This window comes from Schistocerca americana, chromosome 3, assembly GCF_021461395.2.
Source record: "Schistocerca americana isolate TAMUIC-IGC-003095 chromosome 3, iqSchAmer2.1, whole genome shotgun sequence".
NCBI classification, from domain to species: Eukaryota; Metazoa; Arthropoda; class Insecta; order Orthoptera; family Acrididae; genus Schistocerca; species Schistocerca americana.
The window spans coordinates 802,348,826-802,371,611 of NC_060121.1; positions in this window are offsets into that span (position 1 = coordinate 802,348,826).

Genomic DNA, 22,786 nt, shown 5'->3' on the forward strand with positions numbered 1-22,786 from the left:
AGACTTCTCCGACCAGGGAACATGCTTTCAGTCATCAACAGTCGAATGTTGGTGTTGACGGGCCCAGGACAGGGGCAAAGCTTTGTATAGTGCAGTCATCAAGGGTGCACGAGTCGGCCTACGGCTCCGAAAACACTTATCGATCATGTTTCGTTAAATGGTTCACACGCTGACACTTGCTGATGGCCCAGCATTGAAATATGCAGCAATTTGCAGAAGAGCTGCGCTTCTGCCACGTTCAACGATTGTCTTCAGTCTTGTTATTCCTGTTCTTGCAGGATCTTTTTCAGGCTGCAGCGATGTGAGAGATCTGCTGTTCTACTGCATTCCTCATATCCACGGGACACTCGTGAAATGGTCGTACGGGAAAATCCCCACTACTTCGCTGCCTCAGAGATTCTGTGTCCCACCGCTCGTGTGCCGCCTATAACATCACGTTCAAACTCACTTAAATCTTGATAACCTGCCATGGCAGCAGCAGTAAACGATCTAACAACTGCGCCAGACTCTTGTTGTCTTGTACAGCTGTTGGCGATTGCAGCACCGTATTCTGCCTGTTGACATATGTCTGTATTTGAATACGCATGTTACTTTGGCGCTTTAGTATACCGAAATCAACTAAATCTAAATACAGGAAAGACATGCCAACAGGTTGTTTTCGAATAATTTTTGCATGAGTTCCGTACTCATCCCCACCATATTTTTATACGTATAATGAGTTATATACTTACAAAATTTGCTTCAACATTCTCCAGATGTTGATGAGTTTTACTGTTACATCACCTTCATTCACCACATCCGCAGCTGTAGAGTGCATAGGGTGACTTACTTTCATAGAAATGTTTGCAAGAGACAATGTGATAGACGTGTCTACTATACGAGAACCTGTGTCAGGCATTACGGAGTCAGGCTGACATTTACCGCACACCAATCCCTGCTCCTCGCCAATATGGATGAAACATCATCTAGACCTACACCACTTAGCCTACTGACCCAGAAAATGTTGATTCGTTTGTAAGATCGATGAATATCAAGTTCTATTATATCTCATAGCTTCTCAGAGTCACCACAACCCCCAAAGGTGTTGATTATATATTGCCCACACAGTGTTTTCTAACAAATAATATTGAAAATAATAGAAATAATGGGTTATGTAAATGGAAAATTTTGTCTCAATTCATATCAGACTTTTCGGAATTGCAAAACTTTTTCACGCCATTTTCATTCCTCACCAATGGGAGATGTGTGCGTCTAATTCCCACACTGCTTCTTTCTCAATAGCACACGTATAAAATTGGCTGATTGAAATACTTTTATGAGGATATTTGGAAGTAGTACACAAATGGGCTGGCGTAATCTTTCGTCAGCACACAGGTCAGCAAAGATGAAGGGCGGAGATCGATTAGCAGGTGCTGAACTAACTGCACCTGACACGAGAGAGGCCAGAGACACACTCTCAAGCAAAACACCGCCAACGCCCTCTCGACATCATGTGTCTGGTCGTCGCTGACCAAAGGGCCTCACTCACTCAATCGTCCAGTCCTGTCTCCAGTTTGGCGTCTGTCAGTTCATTCGCAAAGCGGGTTTAGTTCGTCACAGGCTACGATGGTACCTAGCGACCAGATTAGTGACTATAGTGGAATTCGATTACCTCAACCTGAACTGTACTTTACAACAGTCTGCTAGAGGACTATTATTGATGACCTTGTCCCACAAATATGAGCTCTATTCAAGTTTAGTAAAGTTTCCGGTTCACGTAAATTAAGAACTGTATTAATCCACATATTCACCTGTGTTGTAGACAGAGTATACTGGCCACCCATAACAACATCCTCTCCCTTGCTTCCTTGCGGTACAAGACTCTACAACACCACAATGATTACTATAAATATATAGACAATGTTTAAAAAAGTGTTATATATCTGAACAGGAGCTAGAATAATACTTAAGAGAGGAAGGAAGATGGCCCCTTACCTCAGCAGGTTTTTGGACATATTCTTCTAGACATTATCATCCTAGTTTTGTGCAGTGAAACCTACTTTAGGAATACGTGAAACATTTTATTAAAAGTCTGAATATATGAGGTGTCCCAGGTGGAATGGTCAGTATTAAGAGATATGTATGGATAAAAATACCAGGTCTAAATCGCTATAACTCCTTTATTGATCAATAGTTTCATATAATTGATGAGCCATCTTCAGAGCAATGAAAATTATTAAATACATCTGGGTATATCAGACACCATGCATTAGACATTATTATAATCTGTTGATATGAATCCTTCTTCTTGTCAGGTACACACTAAAGTAATTCGTCATTGTTACATAATGTACAATGTTAGCCACTTGTCTGACAGCCATAATATAGCTACCTCCTGGAGCCTGTAGCGCTGCGAGTCCACATGTGGACAATATTATGTAATATTTACCACAGTCAGTCACCTTGCATTTAAATAAAATGGTGGCAATATGTGCACTGGAGACATATATGTGTAACGTTGTACTTTATTGAACCATGATGACCTACTTTGGTGTGTTTATAGCAAGAGCAATTCAGCTTAACAGATTATGATGACGTGTAATGCCTGATGGCTGGTACACAAGATAATAAGTAATAACTTTTGTTGATTTGAAGATGGCTCATCAGTGTGCTGGAATTAGTAATTTGACAACATCAGATAACAACGTAAGTCGAGGATATTGGAGGAACGATCTTTCGAAGCAAAAAAGTTTAGTGAACTTGGGACATAAATTCATACCTTATGAGCTATGGGCACTTGTTCAGTAGAAGAGATGTGTTTCATAGTAGCGAAGGTCGCCGTATGAGCACAACACTTTAAGTTTCTTCTTTTGGTCCATACCATCTTTCAAAATATGGAAATCACCGAGCTGACAGCAGAAATGATTTGTTTTACAAATCCGAGAAGAAGAATTGCTCCTATTTCTTAAGGTATGCATTGTAGAGCCCATAATTACCAGACATTTTTCCTTCGAAAGATCGTTACTGCCTTGTGCTTAATCTTGACCATTCCTCCTGGAACACTCTGTACATAATGAACATTTTTCCTGAAGGTCTGCGACTGTCAAAGATTATGATGTTTTCTGTACGGAATAGCAAACAAGCAGACAGAAGGGAAAGACATTTTTTTAATAAAATCATAGAGCTTCTCGTAGTGTGTTTCCCACAAAGCTGTCATTGTTGATGTTGGCACGCTCAGCTGTGAAAATGTAACACGGCTCGGTGCCCCTGTTTTGCAGACTTGCAGAATGTTTTGCGCAGAATCCGTGCCTCTGCGCGCCGCGTGACGACGGCGGCTGATGCTAGCAGGAGCAGCCGCAGATAACATGCAAAGTGCATTAGCGGCCGCCGAAGCCTACCCCGTTCAGTGTACACGGCCGTGGCAACAACATTTCCGACCTCAGCGTCATTGGCTCCTATTGTACACTGTGTAATGTGTGCGTCTGTAGCTATTCACAGAACTGCACATAATGTGCAGGTTTTATACGAATGCGTGGTGTCTGTTATTTCGGCCACGTCAGAAACAACAGACACCACTAATTCATATAATCTGATTGGCCTAGCAGGACAGTGAATGCACCTTCTTCAACACAGATGCACAAATGCGTCTCTATGAGTCTGAGAGAACAAATATGGGACGTCAAACAGATGTGCCGAGCTATAGACCTATATCTCTAACGTCGATCAGTTGTAGAATTTTGGAACACGTATTATTTTCGAGTATAATGACTTTTCCGGAGACTAAAAATCTACTCTGTAGGAATCAGCGTGGGTTTCGAAAAAGACGATCGTGTGAAACCCAGCTAGCGCTATTCGTCCACGAGACTCTGAGGGCCATAGGAACGGGTTCCCAGGTAGACGCCGTGTTTCTTGACTTCCGCAAGGCTTTCGATACAGTTCCCCACAGTCGTTTAATGAACAAAGTAAGAGCATATGGACTATCAGACCAATTGTGTGATTGGATTGAAGAGTTCCAAGATAACAGAACGCAGCATGTCATCCTCAATGGAGAGAAGTCTTCCGAAGTAAGAGTGATTTCATGTGTGCCGCAGGGGAGAGTCGTAGGACCGTTGCTATTCACAATATAGATAAATGACCTTGTGGATGACATAGGAAATGAGGCTTTGTGGATGATGCTGTGGTATATCGAGCCGTTGTAACAATGGAAATTTGTACTGTAATGCAGGAGGATCTGCAGCGAATTGGCGCATGGTGCAGGGAATGGCAATATAATCTCAATGTAGACAAGTGTAATGTGCTGCGAATACATAGAAAGAAAGATCCATTATCATATAGCTACAATATAGCAGGTCAGCAACTGGAAGCAGTTAATTCCATAAATTATCTGGGAGTACGCATTAGGAGTGATTTAAAATGGAATGATCATATGAAGTTGATTGTCGGTAAAGCAAATGCCAGACTGAGATTCATTGGAAAAATCCTAAGGAAATGCTATTCGAAAACAAAGGAAGTAGGTTACACTACGTTTGTTCGCCCACTGCTTGAATAGTGCTCACCGGTGTGAGATCCGTACCAGATAGGGTTGATAGAAGAGATAGAGAAGATCCAACGGAGAGCAGCGCGCCTCGTTACAGGATCATTTAGTAATCGCGAAAGCGTTACTGAGATGATAGATTAACTCCAGTGGAAGGCTCTGCAGGAGAGAAGGTCTGTAGCTCGGTACGGGCTTTTGTTGAAGTTTCGAGAACATACCTTCACCGAGGGGTCAAGCAGTATATTGCTCCCTCCTTCGTATATCTCGCGAAGGGACCATGAGGATAAAATCAGAGAGATGAGAGCCCAAACAGAGACATACCGACAATCCTTCTTTCCACAAACAATACGAGACTGGAATAGAAGGGAGAACCGATAGAGGTACTCTAGGTACTCTCTGCCACACACAGTCAGGTTCCTTGCGCAGTATGGATGTAGACTGAGGGTAGGTGGCTCGATCGGCCGTGAGGCGTGCGGAAATAGGACTCGCTTTCCCGTCCCAGTCCAGCAGCTCGACGCGGCATGAACTCAAAAAGTTATTGGAAGCCCCCTGCTGAAATATTGGGCCCTGCCGCCTCTACAAAGTACAGTCGTCCATGAATGCGAAAGTTTCACCGGTGCAGGATTTTGAGCACGAACGTAACCCTAGATTATGTCTCGTAAATGTTCAATGGGATTCATGTCGGGTGGTATGGATGGCCAGAGCATTCGCTCGAATTGCCCAGAACGTTCTTCTAACCAATCGGGTACCATTTGTGGTCCGGTGACAGACCGCACTGTCATCCGCCAAATTCCTTCGTTTTTTGGGTACATGAAGTCCTGGTTGCAAATGACCTCCAGGTAGCTGAACATAATCTTTTTCACCCAGTGACCGGGACAGCTGAACAAGACGACCCAATCCATTCCATATAAACACACTCCACACCACTATGCACGCACCACCAGCTTGCACAGTACATTGTTGACAACTTGCGTCTATGGCTTCGTGGGGTATGCGCCGCCCTGGAACCCTAATATCAGCTCTTAGCAACTGGAATCGTGACTCATGTGACCAGGCCACAGTTTTTCAGTCGTCTAGGGTCAAATAGTTACGGTCACGAGACCAGTAGAGGCGCTGCAGGCGATGTCGTGTGCTGATAGCAAAGGAACTCGCGACGGTAGTCTGCTGCCACAGCCCGTTAACGCCAGACTTCGTCGCACTTTTCTAAAGATTACGTTCATGGTAAACCACATATTTATTTCTGCGATTACTTCATCTAGTGTTGCTTGTCTGTTAGTAGTGAGAACATGCAAATGATGGTGCTCCGCGTCGTTAAGGGAAGGCCGTCGGCCACTACGGTTTCTGTGATGAGAGGTAATGCATAAAACTTAGTATTTTACTCTCCGCACTCTGTTGAGACTGTGGATCTCGGAATACTGAATTACCTAAAAATGTCCGAAATGGAATATCCCATGCATGTAGCTCCAACAACCATTCTACATTTACATCTACATCCATACTCCGCAAGCCACCTGACGGTGTGTGGCGGAGGGTCCTTTGAGTTCTTCTATCGGTTCTCCCTTCTATTCCAGTCTCCTATTGTTCGAGGAAAGAAATATTGTCGGTATGCCTCTGTGTGGGCTCTAATCTCTCTGATTTTATCCTCATGGTCTCTTCACGAGATATACGTAGGAGGGAGCAATACACAGCTAGACTCCTCGGTGAAGGTATGTTCACGAAACTTCAACAAAAGCCCGTACCGAGCTACTGAGCGTCTCTCTTGCAGAGTCTTCCACTGGAGTTTATCTAGCATCTCCGTAACGCTTCGGCGATTACTAAATGATCCTGTAACGAAGTACGCTGCTCTCCGTTGGATCTTCTCTATCTCTTATATCAACTCTATCTGGCACGGATCTAACACCAGTGAGCAGTATTCAAGCAGTGGGCGAACAAGTGTACTGTAAGCTACTTCGTTTGTATTTAGATAATTTATGGAATTAACTGCTTCCAGTTGCTGACCTGCTATATTGTAGGTCAGTGATATGGGATCTTTCTTTCTATGTATTCGCAGCACATTACACTTGTCTACGTTGAGATTCAATTGCCACTCCCTGCTACATGCGTCAATTCGCTGCAATTCAGTACAATTTTCCATTGTTACAACCTCTCGATATACCACAGCACCATCCGTAAAAAGCCTCAGTGAACTTCCGATGTAATCCTCAAGGCCATTTATGTATACTGTGAACAGCAACGGTCCTACGACACTCCCTGCGGCACACCTGAAATCACTCTTACTTCGGATGACTTCTCTCCATTGAGAATGACATGCTGCGTTCTGTTATCTAGGAACTCTTCAATCCAATCACACAATTGATCTGATAGTCCATATGCTCTTACTTTGTTCATTAAACGACTGTGGGGAACCGTATCGAATGCCCTGCGGAAGTCAAGAAACACGGCATCTACCTGGGAACCAGTGTCTATGGCCCTCTGAGTCTCGTGGACGAATAGCGGGAGCTGCGTTTCACACGATCGTCTTTTTCGAAACCCCTGCTGACTCCTACAAAGTAGATTTCTAGTCCCCGGGAAAGTCGTTACACTCGTACATAATACGTGTTCCAAAATTCTACAACGGTTCGACATTAGAGATATAGGTCTATAGTTCATCACATCTGTTTGACGTGCCTTCTTGAAAACGGGGATGACCTGTACCCTTTTCCAATGCTTTGGAACGCTACGCTCCTCTAGAGACCTACGGTACACCGCTGCAAGAAGGGGGGCAAATTCCTTTGCGTACTCTGTGCAAAATCGAACTAGTATCCCATCAGGTCCAGCGGACTTTCTTTATTTGAGCGATTTGAATTGTTTCTCTATCCCTCTGTCGTCTATTTCGATATGTACCATTTTGTCATCTGTGCGACAATCTAGACAAGGAACTACAGTGCATTCTCCCTCTGTGAAACAGCTTTGGAAAAAGACATTTAGTATTTCGGCCTTTAGTCTGTCATCCTCTGTTTCAGTACCATTTTGATCACAGAGTGTGTGGATATTTTGTTTTGATCCACCCACTGCTTTGACATCAGACCAAAATTTCTTAGGACTTTCTGCCAAGTTAGTACATAGAAATTTACTATCGAATTCATTGAACGCCTCTCGCGTAGCCCTCCTGACACTACATTTCGCTTCGCGTAATTTTTGTTTGTCTGCAAGGTTTTGGCTATGTCTATGTTTGCTGTAAAGTTTCCTTTGCTTCCGCAGCAATTTTCTAACACGGTTGTTGTACCACGGTGGCTCTCTTCCATCTCTTACGATCTTGCTTGGCACATACTCTTGTAATGCATATTGTAAGACGGTTTTGACCTTCGTCCACTGATCCTCAACACTATCTGTAATTGAGATAAAACTTTTGTGTTGAGCAGTCAAGTACTCTAAAATGTGCTTCTTGTCGCTTTTGCTAAACAGAAAAATCTTCCTACCTTTTTTTAATATTTCTATTTACGGCTGAAATCATCGATGCAGTAACCGTTTTATGATCGCTGATTCCCTGTTCTGCGTTAACTGTTTCAAATAGTTCGGGTCTGTTTGTCACCAGAGGGTCTAATATGTCATCGTCACTAGGCGCTTCTCTGTTTAACTGCTCAAGGTAGTTTTCAGATAAAGCACTTAAAAAAATTCCGCTGGATTCTTTGTCCCTGCCACCCGTTATAAACGTTTCAGTCTCTCAGTCTACATCCAGCAAATTAAAATCTCCACCCAGAACTATAACATGGTCGGGATATCTACTCGAAACATTTTCCAAATTTTCCTTCAGGTGCTCTGCCACAACAGCTGCTGAGCCAGGGGGCCTATAGAGAAATCCAGTTACCATGTTTGAGACTGCTTTAACCGTGACCTTCACCCAAATTATTTTGCGTTTCGGATCTCCGTCAATTTCCTTCGATACTATTGCACTTTTTATCGCTATAAACACGCCTCCCCCTTCACTGTCCAGCCTGTCTCTGCGGTATACGTTCCAATCAGAGTTCAGAATTTCATTATTGTTTACATCTGGTTTCAGCCAACTTTCTGTCCCTTGTACTATCTGGCCACTGGGACCGTTTAGTAATGAGAGCAGTTCTGGGACCTTCCTATAAACGGTCCTGCAGTTTCTATTACCACCTTAATATTGTTATTCCCTGTTGCATTTTGCCTACTACTACCTTGTCGCGTCTCAGGAGGCGTCTTGTCGGGCCTAGGGAGGGAATTCTCTAACCTAAAAAACCCACATGTGCCCTCCACACGTACTCCGCTACCCTTGTAGCCGCTTCCTGCGTGTAGTGCACGCCTGACCTATTCAGGGGGACCCTACATTTCTCCACCCGATAGCGGAGGTCGAGAAATTTGCACCCCAGATCTCCGCAGAATCGTCTGAGCCTCTGGTTTAAGCCTTCCACTCGGCTCAAAACTAGAGGACCGCGATCGGTTCTGGGAACGACACTACAAATAGTTAGCTCAGATTCCATCCCGCGAGAGAGGCTTTCTGCCTTCACCAACTCCGCCAACCACTTGCATGAACTGAGGATGTCCTCTGAACCCAGACGGCAAGAGTCATTGGTGCCGACATGAGCAACAATTTGCAGTCGAGTGCACCCAGTGCTCTCTATCACCGCCGGCAGGGCCTCCTCCACGTCTCGGGTGAGACACCCCAACAAGCAGACAGAGTGAACACTGGCCTTCTTCCCTTACCTTTCTGCTATTCCCCTAAGGGACTCCACCACCCGCCTAACGTTGGAGGTCCCAATCACTAATAAACCCCTCCCCCCCGTGTGCCAGCTGGGACCTTGCTGAAGATGTCTCGACAGCAGGGACCGTAGGTGAAGCTTGTAACACCTGGGGTATACCATGCGACGCACCAGACTCCCCGCGTTCCAAGTCTGTTAGTTCCCGTCGTGCTGCCACAATCATGTCGGAAACCTTTTCACACGAATCACCTGAGTACAAATGATGTCTCCAACAGTGCACTGCCCTTTTATATCCTGTGTACTTGATACTACCGTCATCCATTTTTGTGCACATATCTATCCAGTGACTTTTGGCACCTCAGCTTAGAAAGGCAATGTAGTTATTCACTGACGACTAAGACCTCTGCAATTCTTCTGGTTGGTTTGATGCATACCGCCACACGTTTTATACTTCAACTCAGAATAGCATTAACACCTAGTATTCTCTATTATTTGATTCTCCGCTACTCCATTTACCTTCTATGGTTCCTTCTGCAACCACGGAAGCCATTTCCTCATGTCTACAATTATGCTATCAATTCTTCTAGTCAGTGTTTACCTCATACTACTTTCCCCGATAATTTTTCGGAACAGCTCCTCATTTCTTGTATTAAATGTTCAGCACGCGTCTAAAACATCAAAACACAAAAGGTTCGGTTATCTTCTTCTTCGTCTTTCTCATAGTCCATCGACATTCATATCTGCATTATTATTCTGCAGTTCACAGTGCATTATTTGGTTTCAAGCTACTACTTTAAACCTCATTCTAAACCATTCAACTCTGCATTAGTATGTGGTAAAAATGACCAGCTAATTCATTCAAAAAATGGTTCAAATGGCTCTGAGCACCATGGGACTTAACATCTATGGTCATCAGTCCCCTATAACTTAGAACTACTTAAACCTAACTAACCTAAGGACATCACACAACACCCAGTCATCACGAGGCAGAGAAAATCCCTGACCCAGCCGGGAATTGAACCCCGGAACCCGCGCGTGGGAAGCGGGAACGCTACCGCACGACCACGAGCTGCGGACAGCTAATTCATTCCATGCGATCTCTAATGTCTCTTAATTTATTACGAGCGTCATTTCTGTCTAAGTACAAGGGAGAGAGAGGTTTTGAGTCATATTCCATGAAAAGATTCTGCAGCAATGAAAAGGTCCTTGTTTTAATGATTGCCACCTCAAGAAGCTCATCACGTACGCGAAACTCACTCCTCTATTTCGCGCTAATACAAAATGAGCCGACCTTCTTTGATCTTTTCTGATGTCCATCGTCAAAACTATCTGCTACGGATCCCATACCGCCCAAAAACTCCCAAGGATGGACAAGCATAGTGTAGGTGATCCATCATCTAAGATTTGTTCAAAAAAAAAAAAAAAAAAATTTGATTCACCGTCCCTATAACCATTTCAAAGTAAAAGTTCTATTTCAAACGATTGTTAATGATAATCCATAGGTACGTAGTTGAATCGACAAGCATTACATTGGTGTGTTTTATCATGTAACCATTTTTTTATTCCGGTGTAAAATGTCAGCTTTGGATAAATTTTCACTTTTTTCACTTTCCGCACCATGCAGATATCTTGTAAAAACCATTTTACAATTCATTTTCACCTTCTGAAGACTTTGATAGATGATAACCGACTGCAGACAACGGGGACCTTTCTGACGGGAAGTCACGAATTCCAGTAGCTCAACAGAGAAGACACTCCATAAGCACGCTTCTCGATTAAAAGTCGTTTGTGACGAATGGTGTTACAAACCTTTTAGATTTCTATAAATATTGAATGAACCTGAGATCTCTTGTCTATAGGACTCATTGCTTCCTGAGAAAAAGTAGCGAGATGTGCGACAAGAAAGATAGTTTCTCAATCCATTAAAGTTTCTCCGAGGCATTTCAAAGTTTTCGAACAGAGTGAATGATCGAGAATACTACTGAAAATCTAAGTCAACGATGTCAGTGATCCATTTTCATATAATTCAGTGCGCCAAAAGTGCATTCTCAGAAAACTGGTACTCAAATCTACGTCATGTACATTACATGTGACAGACTGCTTTTTATGTCTGCCTTTTTTCGACCGTCACATGCTTTTGATGTGAAAAATTTTATCTCTTCATCTACTCTGCGACCCCCGATTCGGATTAAATTTGACACTAATCTCCATTCTGTTATTCCTCATCATTTTCTTCTTTCTTTGCTTTAGTTTCAGTCCACTCACTCTACTCATCAGACTTTTCATTACGCTTCTTCATTTTGACTCATGATAACGAACTCGGCGCTTGTTGTCATTGGTATTACTTCACCTCAAATTTAGATTCTACTTACAAAAGTTTATTTTTTCCAATAACTGTTTGCTGGATTTACAGTTAAAGTAAAACAGGTGGCACATTTAAGACTGCCTCATGCCCTTCCAGTCCGAGCCCAAGACCCTTGGTATTCCATTCTCGTTGTTCCCCTTGCTTCTTGTTGAGACTTGCACATTTTATATATTACAAGGCATATCCTCTAGTTAACACCATTCTTTCTGAGAATCTCATACGTGTTACACCACTTTACGACGTGCACCGCCTAATGTAGGTCGACAAACTCTGTGGTGGTGATGTTTTGATTTTTCTGAAGTATTGCCTCAGTTATGAACCAAAACGCTGTAACTACCACTCTTGCGACGCTACGTTTACTGATACCAGCTGGTCGTCGGCTGAATCATTCTCACAAGTAGGAACCGTACATCAATTAAAAGCTTAATATGTCCTGTGTAGCCGTAGACAGTCGTAGATGATACGTGCAGATCAAAAATAGTAATATGAAAGGTGTGAGATTTCTGGTACTAATGATAGATATGAAACTCTTTGTGGGTTGGTTGGTTGGTTGGTTTTGGGGGAAGGAGACCAGACAGCGAGGTCATCGGTCTCATCGGATTAGGGAAGGACGGGGAAGGAAGTCGGCCGTGCCCTTTGAAAGGAACCATCCCGGCATTTGCCTAGAGCGATTGAGGGAAATCACGGAAAACCTAAATCAGGATGGCCGGACGCGGGATTGAACCGTCGTCCTCCCGAATGCGAGTCCAGTGTCTAACCACTGCGCCACCTCGCTCGGAAAACTTTTTGTAGGCCCCTATTTAAGATCTCGGGCTAAAGCTGAATCGAGCTAATTTCACGATTAGAAAATCCTCGCGGTCAGTATCTGAAATTTGTTCACTTCGTATACTTCCGTTGTTCATTGGCTTCTGAGCTATTCAAGCTTTAAGAATACTTCTGATGTGGAGCCTATTAATCCTGGTAACGAAGCGGGTTAACTCTCGAGTCTGATGTAGTTCTCTGTGTATGACACTGTAGATTCTTACACTTAGTCATTGGAGGCTATTCACTACCCGTATTATGGCGGTCTCCTTCAAACAAATAAACAAAAAAGCACATTTTCATTGAATACAAAACAAAGAAAACAAGTTTACACTTCGAGAGCACCCTTAAATAATGTTCTAGGAAGTGTACAGGACACTTTAATACTGATTTCATTTGTGTTACACAATAATTCAACGCTTTTCCTAACAAATTACAGATTATTAAACACACGAGTAAGACATTTCTCTCGGAAGACTACATTAGCTGCGGGAATACTTCCGATCCACATGATTGTTTTATGACAGGAAGTGGTTATCGGAGTGAGTCATAAAGCACAGAAACTCCTTATACAAACAGCTGTGTTATGGGCGTTACAATTATTGCTTGTGAGCCGGAAAGTAGAAAAAAATAACGATCAACATATGGAGAATGGTTCCCTGATCTACTCTGATTTAGGTTTTTCAAGTTTTTAACGGTTTTCTCGGGTGACTAGCGTATCTTTTTCTATAGAATGACCATGGCAGACACTATTCCTGAGATCATTCTTTTCAGCTCTAATCGGAGCTTACTTTTGCCTATCCTGGGCCACCATTTAAGATTTTACAAATGGTCACAAGGGGGCGCCATTCACGTGTTATACTACTATCGTATTAACATTTGATACTTTTTTAAATTAAAACAATGGCAGCTCTTAAATTAGACACATAGTTTGTTCATAGTCAATTCATCCAAAGGTTTACCAGTTCATCAAAATGTTTCATTCAACTATTAGCCAACTTTCGATACGGTTGTCAGCGATGTAGGTCGAAGAAAGTCGCTTCTTCCACATGTGACTGCAAAGGAATGGAATGTGGCTGTCGGTGAATAAGAGAATCCTCGGGTATTTCAGTGATTACACTACATACGTAACTTCTTCATAAATCATAAGTTATGTGCTCCCATTGTCTGATCCCACGTACTCCCCATAATTTCTCCGAATTTCAAAAACAGCACTTCTTAACTGATGTAAGAACCTCTTCAAAAACTAGACTACAGGAATGCCAAAACCTCTGTACCACACTGTAATTGGAGAAGAAACGTTGATTATGTAGAAATCAGCTGTCTAGATGTTCCAAGGCAAAAAGATACCACTATCAATGATAACAGTCGCGACATTTAGTGCCGTGAAAATTTTTATCGCCTGGTAAGAACGACACTAGCGCCTCTAGCGGTGAGAAATCCAGCTGTATGATAAATGTTAGTTTTTAGCATACTTTTACATTACTAAGGAAATAGTTGTTATATTTTTGCATTCTAAGCACCAGTAAAACATTAAGAGACAGGAAAAACTATAAAATATACATAAACAATAAAACTTATTCATGAAGTAATACTTTAGAATAGCAGCGTACTCCGCTAAAAGAAACAGAATATAAACACAGTATTTGATGCATGAGACGCACAACAATTTTTTGTAGAGTATAGTGATTCGCATATTATCACATTACTTTCGATTTTACAATACGCGAGCTTTTTTGTAAATGTAATTATTTTTTCTTCGCAAAACAACGGCGTTTAAGATTCTAGGCGTTTCTGTCTCTGAGGTATCAGCATTTGCAGACTTGGTTCTCCTGTATTGGGCAGCAGTATTATACAGCTTTCGACTTATCGTCACACCTGTGTGGTTTTCTCTTCAGCTACAGTTACCGTGGTTTCTTTGCTATGTTAGATAATGTAGGTATGCCATTCGATACAAGTTTAATGTGTTCCACATTCAGTGATCTAGCGAGAAGAGTAGCGAAGAAAACTTCAAGTTGCTGGGTAGACACACGACGTCTTTCTGCGAAAGGTCGGGTCTTCTGCTATTTAATAATCATCTTTTGTTCATAAAGGAAAGGGACATTCTTCAGTGAATATCGGCACGTTACAAGATAATCGTAAATAAATTTTCCTTTAATGTGCGCTTCATATCTCCCATGTTCATTTGGAAACAAAAGGAAGACAAATGTAGCGTAACTGTTCAGTTATTGCCTGTTTTATTGTACTACGCACGTTCCCTTGTGTAAAAACTACGTTAAATGAATAAGAAGGATATTATTTGCAGTCGCTCGATATTGTATTGAAACGTATAGCTTACTGACCACTTGGATCGCTGCTGTCGCAGTTTATAACAAGAGTGAGCAGGAGTGTTGCCGAAATATGTTACACTTTGCCGATGCTCACAGAAGTGACTCTTTTGCTAACCGTTTCCAAAAAAATGAAAGAACGTTTTTTTTTGGCTACATTGGACATGTCACCTCCATTGCTTAAGCGACGAAAGAAAAGGTGGTACTCAAATAGTTAACGGACATTATTGTGCAGTAGGTCACCAGGGAAAATTCACTGTCGACAAATTCTGCGTTCTTCACTTTTTGCTGTGTCGTAGCGCTACCTTTTTACGGTTGTGTGTGTGTGTGTGTGTGTGTGTGTGTGTGTGTGTGTGTGCCGTCGGCTGCCAAAGACGTCATCTCGCTGCTTTCCTGTAAGTTGTTTGAATACATTTTGTTGTTACCTAATGAAAAATAAAATAAGTGAGGACAGTGATTATCAATTCAAGAAGCTGTTCTATCCCTTCACACAAAATTTACAAAGTGTCAAAACCGGAATAGAGAAAATTTTACCAGAATTGGTGCGAATTGATGCGAAAGCGTTTCAGTTTTAAAGTGGAATGTTATGAGGAACGGTAAAATCGATTTAATTGTTTTTTATAAAACTTAAAACTCGGACCTCATAAATGAACATCAGTGTTCTACAAGCACTTTAGTATCACAATTGTCTTTTTATTTCCATCAAAAGCCAAACCGGTGCTTTTAGTAGGGTCAAACGAATATTTTTTCCTTTGACACGTCGAGGCGGCTTTCTGTGTTGCTTAGCTCCTTTGATCGACGACATACTGAGATATGTTGAGCAAACGCGCAAATTTCCTTTACGAATCACTACTTTAACGATGAAAATAAGTTACAGAGCCAGAAATAATAGGAACATGTTGCATTTCTTGTTGCTTCCTAGTACAAAAAGACCTCTGCTGCGATATAGGCAGCTAAATTTCTACACTTCAAGAAAATAAATATTATTTGCCGTGGTGGCAGAAATTCTGATAATTGTTTCTCCGTGTTATATTGCACTTTTCATTTTTTGTGAAATACGTTTAGAGTCTCATAGACATAGTAGCGTGCCCTAATATTCTAAGAGGGCACTAAAGTCCCTTCAAACGTTCTCTGTCACGTTAAAGTGGAATCTGACGGAACAGTGGCATGTAGAATGCATTTGATCGTATATACTGACGTTCAGGAGTTGGTATTAATTTTAACTGTCTTACTGACAGATCATCTTTTACCGTCGCTCTCATTAAAAACTGGTGACAGAACAATTTTCTACCAATTCGATCGTAAGAGTGGGTGCTGGATTTATTCTGAGGTACTAAATAGATTAGATCTATAGGACCACCAAAATAGAGATTCTGTTTAAAAACACCTGTCGTTATTCTACAGTAACATGTCAAGCACATTAATAAACATTAAGACACATAAACAATAAAAAGGGCGAAATACCTTCTGATTTTAACGTCATCGAGAATTCACAGAAATCTGTAGTAGTCACCGATAGCTGTTATCCAAGGGGTGCGGTTTTACAATAAACAGTATATGTTTGTTTTTAGACAGTGGTAGGTAGCAGACCGAGGTATATGAACACTGTAACACACTACTGGCCATTAAAATTGCTACACCACGAAGATAACGTGCTACAGAAGCGAAATTTAACCGACAGGAAGAAGATGTTGTGATATGCAAATGATTAGCTTTACAGAGCATTCACACAAGGTTCGGGCCGGTGGCGACACCAACAACGTGTGACGTGAGGAAAGTTTCCAACCGATTTCTCATACACAAACAGCAGTTGACCGGCGTTGCCTGGTGAAACGTTGTTGTGATGCCTCGTGTACGGACAAGAAATGCGTACCATCACGTTTCCGACTTTGATAAAGGTCGGATTGTAGTGTATCGTGATTGCGGTTCATCGTATAGCGACATTGCTGCTCGCGTTGGTCGAGATCCAACGACTGTTAGCACAATATGGAATCTGTGGGTGCAGGCGGGTAATACGGAACGCCGTGCTGGATCCAAACGGCCTCGTATCACTAGCAGTCGACATGACAGGCATCTTATCCGCATGGCTGTAACGGATCTTGCAGCCACGTCTGGATCCCTGAGTCAACAGACGGGGACGTTTTCAATACAACAACCGTCTGCACGAACAGTTCGACGACGTTTACAGCAGCATGGACTATGAGCTCGAAGACCATGGCTGCGGTTACCCTTGACACTACATCACAGACAGGAGAGCCAGCGATAGTGTACTCAACGACGAACCTGGGTGCACGAATGCCACAACGTCATTGTTTCGGATGAATCCAGGTTCTGTTTACAGCATCATGATGGTCGCATCCGTGTTTGGCGGCATCGCGGTGAACGCACATTGGAAGCGTATATTTGTCATCACCATACTGTCGTATCACCAGGCATGATGGTATGGGATGCCACTGGTTACACGTCTCGGTCACCTCTTGTTCGCACTGACGGCACTTTGATCAGTGGACGTTACATTTCAGATGTGTTACGACCCGTGGCTCTACCCTTCATTCGATCCCTGCGAAACCCTACGTTTCAATAGGATAATGCACGACCGCAATTTGCAGGTCTGTACGGCTCTTTCTGGATACAGAAAATGTTGGACTGCTGCCCTGGCCAGCACTTTCTCCAGATCTCTCACCAATTGAAAACGTCTGGTCAATGGTGGCCGAGCAACTGGCTCGTCGCAACACGCCAGTCACTACTCTTGATGAACTGTGGCATCGTGTTGAAGCTGCATGGGCAGCTGTACCTGTACACGCCATCCAAGCTCTGTTTGACTCAATGCCCAGGCGTATCAAGGCCGTTATTACGGCCAGAGGTGGTTGTTCTACGTAGTGGTTAGCTCATTGGTCTCGCATTCGTGAGGACGACGGTTCAGACCCGTATCACGCCATCATGATTTACGTTTCTCGTGATATCCCTAAATCCCTACAGACAAATTCCGGGATTGTTCCTTTGAAAGAGCGTGGCCGACTTCTTTCCCCATCCTTCCCTAACATGTTGAGACCGATGACCTCGCTGTTTGGTCCCCCTTCCTGAACCAACCAACCAACGTGCAGAAATGAATTCCTCAGAAAATTTTCATCTGTCTCTTCCTTACTGTTATCCTTTGCTAAGGCACTTAGACAAGTTAAATTAACGTAGTAAGTGCAAAGAATTGCTGCGAAATTAACCACTGTTTGTTTTACCCATCGTGAAAGCATGAGATACATGTTCAGTGTCCAATATGAAATATGCAGAGAAATATGGGAAGGATATTTTAAAGATGTATCGTAAACTTGGTACACGGAAAGACGGTGACGGAAAACATGGAAAAAACGGATTTACGCATAGGAGAACTTTATTTCCGAATTTAGTTGTAATAGGTCGAAATCGTAACAGTACATTACATATATGCAAAGCTGTATGTGGCTGTTTGCAGAAGAGGCACGTTGATTCGACGATGGATGATGGAGAAGTGTAAACGAGTTAATTTGAGGTAAGTAGCTCCAGTCCTGAAACAACCGAGTCGGAAGTTACAAGCGAATATCGTCCTCATACCTCAGACAGCGAAATACATGTACCGGTCCTATTACTGCTAAGAGTGTGGGGTAGGCCACTTTCAGAGATGGTAGTATGGACCAAAGCGAGAAAAAATTTACAGTTATAATGGGCTCTATAAAGCATATATTGAGAGTTTTAGGCACATGTCCATCTTCGCTGTTATGAAGCACATGTCTTCTATAGCACCAGTGCCTATAACTCTTAAGGCACTCATTTTAGTGCCCATGTTAACTAGACAGGTTTTCCTTATGTTGATCCATACGGTTATATCTGAAAGTCGTCTTCCATATAATCGTAGCGCAAGCATTTATTCCACCATCAGAGAACCAGAACGATTTTTGCTTGTAGCTGTCGACTCGGTCATTTTCGGAGAAGGCTTATCTCACATTGATATATTTACCCTTTTCCACCATCCCTGGAAGTTAATAACATCTTCACGGAAATACCTTGTACATGAAGACGTAGTAGATGCTTTGAAGCTGGGCAAGTAGAGCCGTGCCACTGTTTCTCATAACGAATTTGATCTCTCTCCGTAATGCCAATATCACACCAGGAGATTCAGGAACATCACTGCAGTATCACGTTACTCGCTGCTCTTCTTACGTTCTCACAATCTTCTATTGAAACTATCTCCATCATTTACTGTCAGAATCGTTTTTTGAAACATCCTAGTCAAATGGTATTAGAAAGAATTTATAGATATGACCTTCGTGATATCTATTTGATGCCATGGTGACGTGTATTACTCTTTAATTATTATAGTCACCATTACTATTTTTATTGTTTCTTCTTATCTTGCCCGGTGTCTTCATGGGGTCTGCATATCAGTCTAGATTTGGCAACGTTAATGGCGGAGAGGGATTGGATTCCCTTTCCTGTTACCATTGCTTCCCCCGGGACAACATCTGTGTATACCATCTGTCTGCGTCTAGTGTCATCCATGTGTGAAACTGCGAGAAGTTTTCTAAGTGTTTGCAAACTGTATCAGCCTAGTATTCACGTAATCGTATGTGGGAAACAGCCTAAAAATCACATCCAGTCTGACCGGCACATCGGCTCTGAGGTTGCGGGAGGATATTTTGTAAGGATATTCAGTGTTGACTAGATACTGTGTATCTATCAAGATCTGAAGATGCTATGTATCGGAATTCGTCAGGAGTAAATGTAAAAGAATTTTGGCGAGTAAGATGAGATTATTTGATGAAAGTAGTAGTAGTTAACATTTAGAGAAGTGTGTGGACAGCGGATTTTTTAGTCCCTTGGGCAAAAAGTTCTGTATGGCTGTATTGTGGTCAGGAGAAGTTAACTAATGACTAGAAAATGTAACATCTATCATAGAAAAAGTATCTAAATGTACGTAATGTTTGTAAGTTATTTTCTTACAAACGATCATCTGTTATCGGGTGGACAGCTCAAAAGCATCATCTCAGCTAGTAATGTAGCTTAATGAGTAATCGCCTGCGCCAGCTGGGCAGCACAGCAGAGTTCCATAGCTGTTCTGATCTTACTTGTTACACACCAAAAATATCAGGCAAAGTCAGATCTAAGAGGCTCATATTGAGGGAAGATAGGAAAGGAAGTTCAATGGAACCATACCAGCAGCAGCCTTAAATGAAGCTATCGAACGAAGGAAAATATAAAAGAGGTGGGGTGGATGGGGATATGAACTGCCATCCTCTAGAATACAAGTCAGGTGTGCTGAGCATAGCACAATAGGTCTCATACCAATAGAAACTTTACTGGATACCATACATAAAATGGAAACATGATTCGCAATCAGGTGGATAGTTACGCCGATGCATCTGACCATTTAGCACAGCACCACAATGCATAGTTAAGATTTGAAAATACTGTATACATTGTGGTGGGGATTGTAGATTTATGGTCAGTCAACACTTGCTGTCGAATGAAACTACCGACAGTGGCTCTTCGATATTAAGTACCAATACGTTCGTTAGGGTAGGGGTTGTAGCTAAAGTAAACAGTATTGTTGATCAAAGTAGGGACAAATTGTTGCATCTGGCCCTGTAATTAATTTCAACTGTTTAATCACGCATAAGGGGAATACATGCCTTCAGGCTTTCGAAAAAAATGTGGTCCACACAACTGCGAAGATGCAAGAGAGGAAAAGTGCGGGAAACATCGCACATTCATGTACTTAGCTCATGCATCCAACCTGGTAACAAAAATAACATACAGAAGAATGGAAGCGAAAATTGAGGCTCTATGATCAGTTTGGCTTTAGAGAAGCTAAAGGAACCGGACAGGCACACTTAAATTTGCTCTTGCCAACGGAAGCGAGATTTCAGAAAAGCCAAACTCATATGATTTGCCGACCTAAAAAGAGCGTTACACTACGTGTTGTAAGATGATCGAGATTTCTGAGAAAAATAGGGGTAAGGTATAGAAAAAGACGGGTAGTATGGAATACGTACAACAAAGAAGATAGGACCAAAACCGAAGTACTTCGATCGTAATTTAACACAGGTACGCAGTCAACCGCTCCAACAGTTCAATCTATACGGGAAGAAGCAATGCTAGAAGTAAAAGAAAGGTTCAGGAGTGGCATTAAAATGAAGGGTAAGAGGGTATCAATGATAAGATTCGCTGATGACCTTGCTATCCTCAGTGAAAGTGAAGAACAATTACAGGACCTGTTGAATGGAGTGAATATTGTAATGAGTACAGAATATTAATTAAGATGGAACCATGAAAATACAACAGTAAAGAGAAGTAGCATAAATGGGGATAGCGAGTAAATTAACAACAAGATTAATCGTCATGAAATAGACACAATTAAGGAATACTGCTAACTTGGAAACCCCAAGCAAGGAGGACATGAAAGGCAGAATAGCACAGGCAGAAATTATAACATTTATTGGGCAACTCAGGCTTACTGGCATCAAATATACGCCTTTAATTGAGAAAGAAATTCCAGAGAATGTCCGCTTGGAGAGCAATATTGTACTGTAGTGAATCATGGACAGAGGAAAACCGCATCAGAAGGGAATCGAATCGTTTGACCTATGGTGATACAGAATAACGTTGAAAATTATATTGACTCATAATGAGGAATGAGGAGGTTCTCCACAGCGTAGGTGATGACACAGCATCGGTGATGAAAAGAGTTTGTGGTCAACACTGACAAGAAGAAGCGACCGGCCTTTAGGATGTGTGTTAAGACATTATGGAACAACCTCCACGTCACTTGAGGGTTGGAAACATGGAAAAAATTGTAGAGGAAGAGAAAGATTCGAATACATCCAGTTAAATTATGAGTTAGTGTGCAAGAGGTAGAAGAGGTTGGCGGAGGAATGGTATTCTTGACAGGTCCAATCAAACCAGGCAGGAGACTGCCGCATGCCCAACAAAAAAAAAAAAAAAAAAAAAAAAAAAAAGGAAATGTGGAGGTTAGGGGAGGGGGGGGGGGGGGGGGGAATAAGGTAGAGAAGTTAATAGCGAAACCTGACATGGTTGGAAGCACAAAATAACATAAGAAAAAGTTCTTCAGTAACATGTGTCCGCAAATATTTGCGACGTACTTGCGAATCTGTTCTTACGAGCAGCAAATGATTTCGGTATGACATTCTGTGCTATTTACAACACATGTGTTTGAAATGTAATCGCTTCGACTGGGACCAGATGTATTTGGGCGCCAATATCGCTCCTGGCATCTGGATAGAGAATGTGGTACACGCTTATCTAAGCCATGCAATGCGTCCATATCGTCCAAGAGGGCTGAGTCTGACATCCGTGTACCTTGGTTTTTCATCTCAAAATAAAGAATGCAACATTCCTGCTGATACAGTTCATGAACTGGAGCTGCAAAGTGTACAATATTATCATTATTTAGAAGAAGATCCAGAGGCGTTTTAGAGTCCGAAACTCATCGCACAGTACGGTGCACTATTGGATACGAATACGGCGTCCAAAATGGAACGAATCCTTTAACAGATATGAGTATATAGCAAATTATAACATTTATTGAGGTACTATTTCTTGTTGAAGTAGGGCTTGGGAGGAATTCGAGGCCAATTAAATAGTTACACCTCAAACGAGTTTCTATTGCCTAGGGCAATAATCATAATAAAATCAAGGCATAACATTAGAAAGTCATGTCTTTTCCATATTTGATTCAGTAACGAGTCGTCATTTAGCTAAGTTGCACATAACTACTCAGCTTATGTCTGCATAAGCGCCTGAATCTCACGACGTCGTTTTCATTTTCTGTGCAGATCATAAGAGAAAATCAGTAGTTAGGTTATAGTTGCGTTTGGCTGCTCAACTATCGTTGATGATAGATGATAAAGGTCGGTTGGGTACAACTGAAAGAGTACAACGACGCTATGTATAACGTAGGCAGAATTTCGGTGCCACATTTACCAGTCTTCTCTCAACTGGTATGCTTAACCTGTCAGTTGCGTTGGACGTTATTATAATACGAATGGGGAATGTGACACCCGAAGGAATAAGGTTTTATTTTGTAACT